The sequence below is a fragment of the Natator depressus genome, chromosome 1 (genome assembly GCF_965152275.1).
Source record: "Natator depressus isolate rNatDep1 chromosome 1, rNatDep2.hap1, whole genome shotgun sequence".
In the NCBI taxonomy this organism is placed as follows: Eukaryota; Metazoa; Chordata; order Testudines; family Cheloniidae; genus Natator; species Natator depressus.
This window is the reverse complement of record NC_134234.1, coordinates 294,590,970-294,604,811: the sequence shown is the minus strand read 5'-3', so window position 1 is coordinate 294,604,811 and position 13,842 is coordinate 294,590,970.

Here is a 13,842-nt window from a genome sequence, read left to right as displayed (position 1 = left end):
TGAGCCGGCTGCATGAACGGTATGCTTCCAAACCGCAGCAAGGAAACATCTATGCACACTCGTGCTCCACACCCTTCACTCCCTCACCCTAGTGTCCCACCCTGACACAAAGTGGCGAGATCTTCTGCCACCTTTGGAGGGTGAGCAGCCCTGGTGGGCCAGCCTATATTCCACCTTGGTTCCAAGGCCTGTCGGGGACATCAGTTGGCGGCTCCTTCACGGAGCTGTGAGCACGGGCATGTACTTGGCGCGATTCAACCCCGTCCCAGATACTTGTCCCTTTTGTGGTGTGAGGGAAACCCTGGCGCATGTATATTTGGAGTGCACCAGGCTGCAGCCCCTGTTCCGGCTCCTCACAAATCTTTTATTACATTTTTGGTTGCATTTTTCCCCTCACCTTTTTATTTATGCACTCCCCATCCGTGGCCTCACAAAGTCACGGGATCTCCTAGTTAACCTCCTCCTGGCCTGGCTAAAATGGCCATCTATAAAACCAGAGAGAGGAGGTTGGCCGATGGAGTTTCCTGTGACTGTGGGGCCATTTTCCGATCCTCGGTCCATTCACGTATCTGGGCGGAGTTCCTCTCGGCAGCGTCCACCAACTCCCTTGATGCTTTTGAGGAGCGGTGGGTGCTGTCCGAGGCGCTCTGCTCTGTGTCCCCATCCGGCTCCCTTTGTTTTGACCCTTTGATTGGGGGAGAGAGTAAGGGACCCCAGCCCCAGCCATTGCTGCTGCAGACACCACCACCTTAGAAGGGTCCTTTCACACGTGGGTGCATGTACCCCCGCCCCGGGTTGTCCACCCCACAGCCTGCCCCTTTTGTTGGGTGCTTTCAGAGGAGGGAATCCTTGGTGACATTCGGGCGTGGTGCCAGGTAACTCGAGGGGGTGGCAGACCTTGAGAGTCGATGAAGCCCCCTCGCTCTGGACCACCAGGTAACTCGGAAGGGTGGAAGACCACGAAAGTCGAGGAAGACCCCCTCTCTGGGCCCAGGCAAGCTTGAACACTTCCCTCCCCTGAAGCTAATGAGAAAACAATTGTGATTGGTTGCTGTGTTACACATTGCATATGCTGTTGTTTTGTTTTGTAAGTGTGTTATGCAAATAAAAAAAATTAGTCTCCTGTAAAAAAAAAAAAATTACTCTCCTATAGCCATCTGGCCTGACCCTGTCACAATACATACTGAGAAAAATTACAGCTGGGAATAGGTTCCACTTGTATTTGCTGATGCTGGTGACAGCAAAATTGATGGAAATAATATTTTAAATATTTTAAAAAATATATTGTTATTATATGATAGGTTATGTTTTTACCTTATATGGCGATGATGCTTAAATCCTAATGAAATAAATAAAACTGTAGGCAGATAAAATGTATGAAATGAGCTGAATTTTACACCTGGTATTAGAAAGCACAGCGATTTTTGGAGTCTTATAAACATTGACTCTGATAAACAATTTGTGAAAACTGAAAACTTCAGTAAGCTATGGTTTAGAGGAAAAAATGACAAAAACCAAATATATAATATTCCCTGCTTGGAATAACCTCTCCCCTTGTTTAAAACAGTTATATCTCTACAGTTTTTTCTGTGTTACCATCATAAATTGTCTATACACACTGTTTCATGGTTTTCCTTGCTCTCTCTGCATGCAGATACAAAGACAATTAGATCATTTTAAACATATTAATTTCATTACTATCTAATGGAAGAAGTGCCAGCATTTCTGAGTTCTTTTCTTGCTAGAATATAAAACTTACATTAAATATGGAAATACAGGCTTCTTTGCCCCCTCCCCCATCCACTGAATAGTGCCTTATTGGAGTTAACACAGGCTTGGTCTCAAAGGGACTGACCTTGGGGGTCATTAAATGTTTGGAGTGTGCAGCTCACATTTCATATGAGGAATATTGATAGAGTGGAGTGTGTTGCCTGGTCATTTTTGTGTTTAATGTCTCTTTTAAAAAATATACAAAGATTAAGAAGAGAGGCTGAACTAGATATTCTGAAACCTGGATTTGCAAAGGATGTATGTGACAATCAAAGCAATACCACATTCTGATGTCTTCATCCCAGGATCCATAGGAACCTTGAGATACCTATTTTGTCATGCCTCTTTTGCTTCTACCCTTTTCCTGTTTCCCCAAATTTCTACAGTACCTGACAGGAGAGAATCAATGGCAAAACAGTGCTTGAATGCATGTTTTCTCATACACTTATAACTTATACTTTAATTTCTCTTTTAAAATGGTTTCTTTCAGTTTTAGTCATATTTTTTTCTCTAAATGTTTTTTTTCTGCCAGCATCTTGTTAAAATGCATAATGTAATCATAATTCTCTTCACACATTCCTCAGGCTGCTTGCCTGGCTTAGACTCCGGCCAACCACATTCTGGTGGCAATGGTATTTAAATTCAATTTCAAAGGCTTTAATCCAAGGATTTAAGTAAAAGGACTGAAAATCCTACCACACACATTCCCAAATTTCCCCCCCTTTTTATTTCTTCATATTTCACTTGAGATCTCTCATTTATGCTTTTGAACACATTTCACTTCTTTTTTCTTTATTGATGGGTGGGCAAACATGGGCATTTTAATTATGTTAATATTACAGGTAATGATGGTTTTCTACACCCTGTACAATTTAGCATTGGCTAGTGCAATATGAAAGATGCAGATATACAACAGAAAGGCATTATATTGCAATCTCTGCCATTATCAGATTGAGAATATTTCTGTTTAGAAGTTGAATTCTTGCCTCTCTATCACTCAGTGGTTTGTCTTTGATTTTGCTAAGAGTATGCAAGGTGACAGTTTTTTCATTTTTGGATTTTTAAGCAAATTAAGTGCTTCTAAAGACAGCCTTAGAGATTGAAGCCTTGTGTTTATTCACTGCACAGGTGCTGCATAGACAGGGCAATGCCTGCCAATGGGCCTCATCCCTGTTCTGGATGGAACATCTCTAGTGGTCGGAAGGTAATTCATTTCCCACATCAGTCGTTGGTGTGTCATCTGAAATTTGCAACAAGGGTTCCATTTAACGCCAGTCATTGTGGTGGTTTCCATTCATCAGTGCAAGCAAGAGAGTCTTCCAGACAACAGCAGCCTTTGAGTAACGAAGTTTACACGTGGAAATGATTGTTATTTATACTGTTCATTGATGCACAGAGTCATGATATATTTTCTACTTAATTAAGCTTGATATCCAGGAGCATTTCGCTGGCCAGGGTGGAAAACATTTGCAACGCACCTCTCCAGGAGGTTGGCCAAAGAAAAAGGCTGGCAAATCAGGAGAAAGCAAGAATGGCTGGCCAATCAGAGTGGAGAGGGAAAAAAAAGTCCAATGGCACAGCACTTCAGCACCCTCTGGAAATTGGCACCCAGAACAACCTCCCTGTTTGTCCGCCCCTAGAATTGGCCCTGTTGGTATCAAATGTATCAGATATCAACTTACATCAGCAGGATGTGGTGGTTTTATAATGTGGGCACCAGTGCATGAGGAAATAGACTGAGACTGCCAATTCATTTAATATATCACATACTTATTACACCAAATAGACCAGTGAAGGCACTACTGACCCAGAGCTAAGTTCTAAGTAGTGACCTGGAGATGAAAGGTTCCAAATTCCATTACTAATCCTTCAGCTATCCACTTTCCCATTTTTTAGAATAATGTATGAAAGGGAGATGAGCACTGCCTAGTTTAACATTGATTTTAACAAATGACATGTCAGATTATGGGTCACACCAAAGCTGCACTCAGTGCAACTCAGGAGAATGTGTGTGTAGTCAGATTTAAGCCACTTTCGTGAGTTCTGCTTTCTTGTATCCAGTGTACTTCCTGAGCTCAATTTAGAACAGCTTCAGTTAGAGTTTTACTTATACCCCAAAGCATGGGATTTTATATCCCTTAATTTGTTTGTATCTCCTCTAATGTCACCATGGATGATCTCATTAGCCATATAACTCATCCTTTTTTGGGGACTCTGCTAACCTCTTGTTATCAAAGACATCATGTGGCAATGAGTTTCAGAGGTAACTAGATTTTCAAAGTGAAAACCCAGGTAGCATAAGAGAGGGATTTGGTGGGAGATTAGGGAAGTTGGCAGAGAAGCAGGAAGAAAAGGGTACCCCTCTTCCACTAACCTCACCCTTTTAGAATGCAAACAGTTGACACTTTGCTTTAAAGGGCAGATTGGCAGAGCATAGTATTTACCCCTCTTCAACGTCTTTCCTGTTTCCTCTTAGCTGCAGATTTTCTGCAGCTCCATGTGTACCATTTTATGTAAATGATTTAATAACTTCAATTGCATAGTTGCATACACATTTCAGTTTACGGTCAATATATTCTATCCCAAGCAAAGGTGAGAGCTGACTATGGAGCCGCACACAGCTTGATACTGGTGGCAAGTGTGTATGGGGGGAGTGGAGGGGATGTTTAATGGGATTGGAGTAGTTGATTAGATGTTGGAGGGGGTTTGGGATTGTTAGGGTATCTGGGGTGCTTGGAGTAGGTGGGAGGCCTGGGGTAGCTGGGTACTTTGTAGCAGGTAGCTGGGTGCTGTCAGGATATGGCTGGGGCAAGTGGGCAGGTTGTGAGGTGCTTGGTACTGTTGGGATTGGATAGGAGCTCTGATGTCTGGCAGTGCTGGAACAGGTAGATGGGCGATGTTTGTCTCGGGATCTGAGACTAGCCAGGGGAGCCTTGGGCCAGTACTGAGTCCCCTCACTTTCTGTCCCTGCCAGCAGCTGGCTACCCACTACTGCTGCTACTGCCAGCTCCTCTTGCTACATCTCTTCCTGGCTTCTCCTTCCTTGATCTGGTCCAGAAGGGGGAGAGGCAATGGGAAAGGCCGACAGGCTGCATGAAGACAGCTGAGTTACAATCCAGCTGGGCTATAGGAATTCATTTACAGGCCTAACAAATGTGTGTGTCGTGTGAGTAGTGTGACTCTTGCCAGCCCTGTTTTTATCCAGTCCTGGCCTCTCCTCTCCTCTTTCTTCTTTCCCACTCCCCCATCATGTAACAATGGCAAAGCATCATAGAAAGAGTGGCTTTCCTTTAACACTGAACAAGGAACTTTATAGGAGTAAAGAAATACATATTATCCCCAAAACTTTTGTTTCTGTGCTTCACCCCAGGGCTTCTTTCTGTAACCTCCCACTCTCCCCTCCTCCGAGCCGTATGGCTAAAGATTTAAAGCAACAGTACACATATTCAATGTGCTCCTCCAATTCAACCTCTTACAGTCTTAGCTCCTCCTACTGTCCCCCCGCCCCAACCATCATTCATTCACTCACACCCCTTTCAGCAATTGATCAAGTTCCCCCTCCACTTGAAACCTTCTCCCCTCCCCAATCTCACCACCTTTCACCCTCAGTCAACCCTGCACCCTAACCTGACCCCCTCCTTGTTCAGAATGCCTTTCCCAATTTCTATTAGTTTGTTCTTTACTTGGTTCAGAACCTATTTATCCCCTCCCACCCTCTGCAGCTTCATCTCCACCAGAAGTTCCTGGTGGGAATCTGGTAAAAGGCACTCACTGAAGCCTCCAGGGTCTGAAGAAGCTTCTGCCCCAACAAAAGTCTCATGAAGAAAGAGGAAGGCTGGGCCAGTAGTTAGGGCACTAACCTGATGCATGAATACAAGTCCCTGCTCTGCCACAGTCTTACTGTGTGACTTTGGGCAGGTCACTTAGTATTCTAGCCTTCAGTTCCCCATTTGTAAAACGAAGATAATAGCACTTACCTGCCTCACAGTGTGTTTTGATGATAAATACATTAGAGATTGTGTGATGCTCAGATTCTTTGGTAATGTGGGGACTATATAACTACCTAACAAGGAGGAAAATTGTGACAGCTTGAAGTACACATTCTGCACTATAGACATAATAACATAGGCCCAGATAATCAAAGGTATTTAAATTCCTAAATCCCATGTATTTCAATGGAAGTTAGGAGTCTAAATAACTTCGAGGATCTGGGCCATATTCCCCATGGTTTGGCTTAGCCCCATGAGCCTTAAATTATCAGCTGCCTCAGACAATTCTTCTGTGAAATAGGGTAGATAGAATTATCCCTATTTTACATGTAAAGAAATGGAGGCAAAAAGTGGTTATGTGACCTACCCAAAGTCACACAGGCTGTGGCAAAGCCATAGATAAAATCCAGATCTTTTATTGACTTACATTCTAAGAATTGCTCTCATTTATCCTGTTGATGTAAGTTGATTTCTGATACATTCGATGCCAATAGGGCCAATTCTAGGGGCGGACAAACAGGGAGGTTGTTCTGGGTGCCAACTTCCAGAGGGTGCTGAAGTGCTGTGCCATTGGACTTTTTTTTCCCTCTCCACTCTGATTGGCCAGCCATTCTTGCTTTCTCCTGATTTGCCAGCCTTTTTCTTTGGCCAACCTCCTGGAGAGGTGCGTTGCAAATGTTTTCCACCCTGGCCAGCAAAATGGCCAGGGATACTCCTGGATATCAAGCTTAATTAAGTAGAAAATATATCATGACTCTGTGCATCAATGAACAGTATAAATAACAATCATTTCCACGTGTAAACTTCCTTACTCAAAGGCTGCTGTTGTCTGGAAGAGTCTCTTGCTTGCACTGATGAATGGAAATATTTGTTCAACCTTCAGAAAGCAATTGGGAGGCTTCAGACTATATTTCTACCCGCCCATTTTAGGGATGCTGTCTTAAGCTCTTAAAGTGCTGCAATGATAGACTGTGGTTCAGAAAAATTGCTTGCTAAGATTAAAATATGGATGAGAAAAAGATACGTTCTGAGGTGCTTCTCAATAACAACATGGACAAACATAATATTTATATTTGCTCTGAAATCTTATGAAATGCCGTCCACTAACATTTCTGATGATGTTTTAATAGCACCCCAAGTCCCACTGACTGTAGTGTAGTTATCCCAGTTACAATGTTGTGGCTCGCAAAAGAAGCTGGTCCAGAAATTGTTCAGATGCACTATGAGGTGAAATAATTATGGATTACAATAAAAGAAAATATATGGTTTATTCCCCAGTTTGGGAGTTGAAATCCATGGGTTAAATCCTGGCCCCATTTAAGTCAATAGGAGTTTTCCCACAGAATTCAGGATTTCATAAGAACATAAAAATAGTCATACTGGTCCATCAGACCAATGGTCCATCTAGCCAGAATCCTGTTTTCCAACAGTGACGAGTGCTAAATGCTTCAGAGGGAATGAACAGAACAGAGCAATTTATCGAGTGATCCATCCCCGGTCATCCAGTCCTAGCTTCTGGCAGTCAGAGTTTGAGGGAGACCTAGAGCATGAAGTTGTGTCCCTGACCATCTTGGGAAATAGCCATTGATGGACCTATACTCCATTAGCTTATCTAATTCTTTTTTGAACCCCAATTATATTTTTGGCCTTCCCAACATCCCTGACAATGAGTTTCACAGATTGACTGTGTGTTGTGTGGAAGAAGTACTTCCTTATGTTTGTTTTTAACCTGCTGCCTATTAATTTCATTTGATGACCCCTGGTGCTTCTGTTAACTGAAGGAGTAAATAACACTTCCTTATTCACTTTCTCCACACCATTCATGATTTTATAGATTGCTATCATATCCCCCCTTAGTAGTCTCTTTTCTAAGATGAACAGTTCCAGTCTTTTTAATCTCTCCTCATATGGAAGCTGTTCCATACCCCAATCGTTTTTGTTTCTCTGTACTTTTTACAATTCTAATATAGAACCAGAACTGCACACAGAATTCAAGGTGTAGGTGTACCGTGGACTTATATAGTGGCATTATGATATTTTCTGTTCTGTTATACAATGATTCCTAACACTGATTTAGCTTTTTTGACTGCCGTTGCACATGGAACAGATGTTTTCAGAGAACTATCCACGATGACTCCAAGATCTCACTCTTGAGTGGTAATAGGCAATTTAGACCCTATCATTTTGTAGGTATAGTTGGGATTACGTTTTCCAATGTGCATTACTTTGCACTTATCAACGTTGAATTTCATCTGCTATCCTGATGCACGGTTATCCAGTTTTGTGAGATCCCTTTGTAACTCTTCACAGGCAGCTTTGGACTTAACTATCTTGAATAATTTGGTGTCATCTGCAAACTTTGTCACCTCACTCTTTACCCCTCTTTCCAGATCATTTATGAATATGTTGAACAACACTGGTTCCTTGGGGGTCCCCGCTGTTTACCTCTCTCCACTGTGAAAACTGACCTTTTTTATTCCTACCATATGTTTCCTATCTTTTAACCACCAGTTACTGATTGAGGAGAGGACCTTCTCTCTTATCCCATTACTGGCTTAAGAGCCTGTGGTGAGGGACCTAGTCAACGGCTTTCTGAAAGTCCAAGTACACTATATGCACTGGATCACCTTTGTCCACAGGTTTGTTGTTCCCCGCCAAGAATTCTATTAGATTGCTGAGGGATGGGTTCCCTTTACAAAAGCCGTAGTGACTCTTCCACAACATATCATGTTCATCTATGTGTTTGATAATTCTGTTCTTTACTATAGTTTCAAAAAGGTAGACTTATTGACCTGTAATTGCCAGGATCACCTCTGAAGCCTTTTTAAAAAATCAGTATTACGTTAGCTATCCTCCAGTTATCTGCTACAGAGGCTGATTTAAGCAATGGGCTGCATATTACAGTTGGTAGTTCTGCAGTGATATATCTGAACTCATATTATATTCAGAACTCTTGGGTGAAAACCATCTGGACCTGGTGATTTATTACCATTTAATATATCAGTTTGTTCCAAAATCTCCCGTAAAACCTCAACCTGGGACAGTTCCTCAGATCTGTTACCTCAAAAGAATGGCTGAGGTGTGGGAATATCCTTTACATCCTCTGGAGTGAAGACCAATACAAATAATTCGGTTAGCTTCTCTGCAATGGCCTGGTCTTCCTTGAGTGCTCCCTTAACACCTCAAGCGTTCAGTGGCCCCACTGATTGTTTGGCAGACTTCCAACGTACTTAAAAATTTTGCTGTTAGTTTTTTTGTCTTTTGCTAGTTTGTATTCAAATTCTTTTTTTGACCTGCCTAATTATACTTTTACATTTGACTTGCTGCCAGAGTTCATGCTCCTTCCTATTTTCCTCAGTAGGATTTGACTTCCAATTTTAAAAACCTGTCTTTTTGTCTCTAGCTGCCTCTTTTACTCTGCTGTGGCATTTTTTATTTTTTTGGTCCTCTGTTTTTTTTTTCTTTGGAATATACAAATAGTTTGAGACTCTATTACGGTGTGTTTAAAAAGTGACCATGCAGCATGCTGGCATTTCACTCCTTGGAAGCGCTCCTTTTAATTTCCTTTTAACTAGCCTACTCATTTTTGCGCAGCTCCCCATTTTGAAGTTAAATGCTATTGTGGTGGGTTTCTTTGGTATTCCCCCCCCCACAAGGGATTTTAAAATAAATTATGTTATGGTCACTATTACTGAGTAGTTCAGCTCTGTTCACCTCTTGGACCAGAACTTGTGTGCCAATAAGGACTAAATCAAGAATTGCCTCTCCCCTTGTAGGTTCCAGGACTGCTCCAAGAAGCAGTCATTAATTATACATGTTCTCAGTCAGTTGAAATCCTCCATTAATATTGGGTTTTCTGTTTGTGTAGCCTCTTTAATCTCTCTGAGCATTTCACAGTCACCATCACCATCCTGGTCATATGGCTGGTAGTATATTCCTTCTGCTATACTCTTATTATTCAAGCATGGAATTCCTACCCATAGAGATTCTATGGCACTGTTTGATTCATTTAAGATTTTTACTATATTTGACTCTATGCTTTCTTTCACAAACAGTGCCACTCCCCCTCCAGCATGACCTACTCTGTCATACCTATATATTTTGTACTCTGGTATTACTATGTCCCATTATTCCACCAAGTTTCTGCCTATTCTATCAATATACTCATTTAATACTAGGCACTCAAGTTCACGCATCTGAGTATTCAGATTTCTTGCATTTGTATACAAGCACTTATAAAATATGTCAATATTCAGTTGTCTGCCTTCATGTGATGCAATTGAATGGGACTTTTTTTTATTTGACTGTCTCTTCAGTTCCTACCTGTACTTTATCAACTTCTATCCTTTCCTCTTTATTAGGATATTGATTATCCCCTTCAATGAATCCTCCCCTGTCAGGGTTCTTTCCCCACTCTGAACTCTAGGGTATAGATGTGGGGACCCACATGAAAGACCCCCTAAGCTTATTCTTACCAGTTTAGGTTAAAAACTTCCCCAAGGTACAAACTTTGCCTTGTTCTTGAACAGTATACTGCCACCACCAAGCGTTTTAAACAAAGAACAGGGAAAGAGACACTTGGAGACGTCTTCCCCCAAAATATCCCCCCAAGCCCTACACACACCCTTTCCTGGGGATGCTTGAGAATAATATCCTAACCAATTGGTTACAAAATCATCAAAGACCCAAACCCCTGGATCTTGGAACAATGGAAAAATCAGTCAGGTTCTTAAAAGAAGGATTTTATTTTAAAAAAAAAGAAAGGTAAAAGTCATCTCTGTAAAATCAGGATGGAAAATATTTTATAGGGTAATCAGATTCAAAACACAGAGGATCCCCCTCTGGGCAAAACCTTACAGTTACAGAAAACAGGAATAAACCTCCCTCTTAACACAGGGAAAATTCACATAAAACAAAAGATAATCTAATCCGCCTTGCCTGGTTTACCTATACTGGTTGCAATATTGGAGACTTGGATTAGGATGAGTTGGAGAAGATGGATTTCTGTCTGGCCTCTCTCAGTCCCAAGAGAGAACAACCACATAAACAAAGAGCACAAACAAAAGCCTTTCCCCCCCCCACCCCTCCAGATTTGAAAGTATCTTGTCCCCTTATTGGTCCTTTGGGTCAGGTGCCAGCCAGGTTAGCTGAGCTTCTTAACCCTTGACAAGTAACAGGATGTTGCCTCTGGCCAGGAGGGATTTTGTAGCACTGTATACAGAAAGGTGGTTACCCTTCCCTTTATATTTATGACACCCCCCTAAGGGACGTGTCTGCCTGAACATGTTGGCTTTCCCCACCCTTAGTTTAAAAATTCCTCTAGAGCCAGCAACCTGGTTCCATTTTTGAGTGGCGCCCATGCTCCTCCTGTATAGGCTCCTCCATTCCCAAAAGGTTGCCCAGTTCCTAAGAAACCTAAATCCCTCCTCCAAACACCATTGTCTCATCCACACATTGAGTTCTGCCTGAATAACTGGCCCTGCAAGTGGAACTGGAAGCATTTCAGAGAATGCTACCATGGAGATCCTAGACTTTAATTTCTTACCTAGCAGCCTGAATTTGGCCTCCAGTACCATTGTCCTACCTTTCCCTATGACATTGGTATCTGCATGTGCCACGACCACTGGCTTCTTCCCAGCATGGCACATAAGTCTGTTTAGATGTCTCAAGAGGGCCATATCCTTTCACCCCATGACTTTCAATTTACAAGTTATCTTGAAATTTTTCCATTTGAGCAGTTGCCTTCCTTGGAAACAGTTGTATGTTTTACACTTAGACCTGCCTGAGGCAAGAGCTATATGCATATAAAGCCCTTACTTTTGTATTGCTGCCCGACCTCACATCTCCATAGTGACCTTGGGTTGCATGCTTTTCCATGCTACCAAAGAACTCCTGCAATCTTAGTGTTTCCCCTGGAGCCTCCCTCCAACAGTAAGAAATGTTGTGTTGGTATTGTTTAAAATGTGTTTAATTAGCTGTTTTAACAGTATGTATAAAGTAAAGGTTATGTAAATCACTGGCTTTAATTAAATCCAATATGGAGTATATCATCTGTGACTCTCGGACTCCATCCCTGTAAGCAGATTTGTTTACTGTAAAGATCCTGGATTTGCCTGGCTCAAACTGGACTGAACCAGTTTTTCCTGCCAAAAAGGCTATATAAGAACTTGCTCAGCACCTATGCTGGCCTGTTCATTCCAGTGGCAGCATGTGCACGGTGGGGTCTTCCTAACGCTCCAGAGCTAGAGAGAAGAGTATCATCTATCCCACAGCAAGGTTGAGGAAGGAGAGGCCTGTCCTCACTATCCCCGCCACAACGAACTGAATCCATTTTACCTCTGCAGGTCCTGCTTTCCTGGTGTCCATCATCCCGGAGGGTCTCCCTGCCTGCAATGAAATCCTACAGTCGTCGGGACTCCCCAGTAGTCCTCCTCGAAGGCTCCGCATCAGCCGGAGAGTAGAAGGTCCTGGGCTTCGCCCCTGTGTCCACTGGGCCTAAATTGTAGGAAAAGGTTTCTGTATTGGGGTTTTATTTATTTTTTTTCTGAATACCAAGGGAGGTTTTGTCGGTCTGAGCTTCAAGCTTCTAAAGCCAGTCACTGAATCACTGTATGGTTAAGTTTGAGTTTCTTCCCTCCATTTTTCCAGTTCTCTGTACCTTTACCCTTAATATACTTACCTTTATTGCACCATATTACCTTGTCTTTCCTTCATTTTTATTACATCACACAGGGAGGGAGGGACACCCTTACTGTAAGCTAAATCCACTGGTGACAGACACAGAAGGGAGCCGAGTCTGCTATTCTGAGAAAAGGGGCTTTCCTTTTCTATCTTTCCCCCTACCATTTCTTGAGTATTTTCTCTCTGAAGCATTAACTTACTCCCATTGGGGTAACAAGGGAGAGTGTGTGTGTCTGTTCCTGAAAGTATGAAAGTTAATGCCCTCCCTTTTTGCAGCAACTTGAGTTCCAGTACCCTACAAGCTCCATGTCAGAGAGAGTGAGGGAATATGATGGAGTTAGTTAAATATGTATGGAATTACAGAAAGGCTGAATATAATATGAGGCACATCTGTTACCAAGTGATTCATAGCTCTTGGAACTGGAACTAGGGATCATGAGTGAAGCAAGGCATCGTAGAGTGACAGTTATTAGCCATTTTCCCTATTTTACCGCTATGGAGATGTCATGAACATGAGCTCTGTGGAAGTAACAAGTCTAGATGTTGAGGCCTCTCAAGTCCAGAGTGGGTTGGAATGAGCTGTCCTCTTTGAGGCAAATTTTGCAAAATATGAATTGTAATGGCCAACAATGAATGTGGTGTATTGCGCATGGGTTTTTCCTTATGATACAAGAACCAGTAGGACTGGATCCTATTCTAGAAGCTCCAAAATCTTCATAGCATAATCCCAAACCAGTGCCTGGGAGATGTTTCTGCCTGTAAACAGAGTCTGAATTAGCTGTCCCTTGATATGGAGAGTTGTGGAAAAGGACTTCAGGAGCTGATCTTGTTTGCATGAACACACCCACCCTGCCTAGGTGCTCAGCATGATGAGATTGCTTGCCCAAATGATCACTTGTGGCTGGTGTTGGATCCCCAGTCTCCTTGTTATTGGGACAGGAGTACTAAAGCGTTGTTATCCTTGTTGTATGAACTGAGGGCAGCAGAACAGTACCTGGACTACCCTAATGGAAGGACTCACTCTCAACTGAATGACACTTGCTAGGCAGGAGACATGGGCTCCAAAGCCCAACGAGTTGAGGGAGGATGGGCCCCATTAAGGGTTCCAGACACTGTTTGACCTGCACTCGCTCGCTCGCTCGCTCTCTCTCTCCACAGTATAATAAAAGAGCTAATTTAGACTCAATTGAGAGTCTTGTTACATGCTGTAGAGCTGAAATCACTGATACTTTGGGACAGTGTCTCTATTGCAAGAGATCGCTCAGGGTGCACCAGCAGTGAGGCTCCCCTGCTTACAGCTGAAATCACTGATAGCTGTGTTAAGTGGGGACTCTGAAGACATCTTGGTGAGTGACCAGCTGGGTGGCTGGTGAAGAGGCATGGCCAGCAGGGTGGCTGGCAG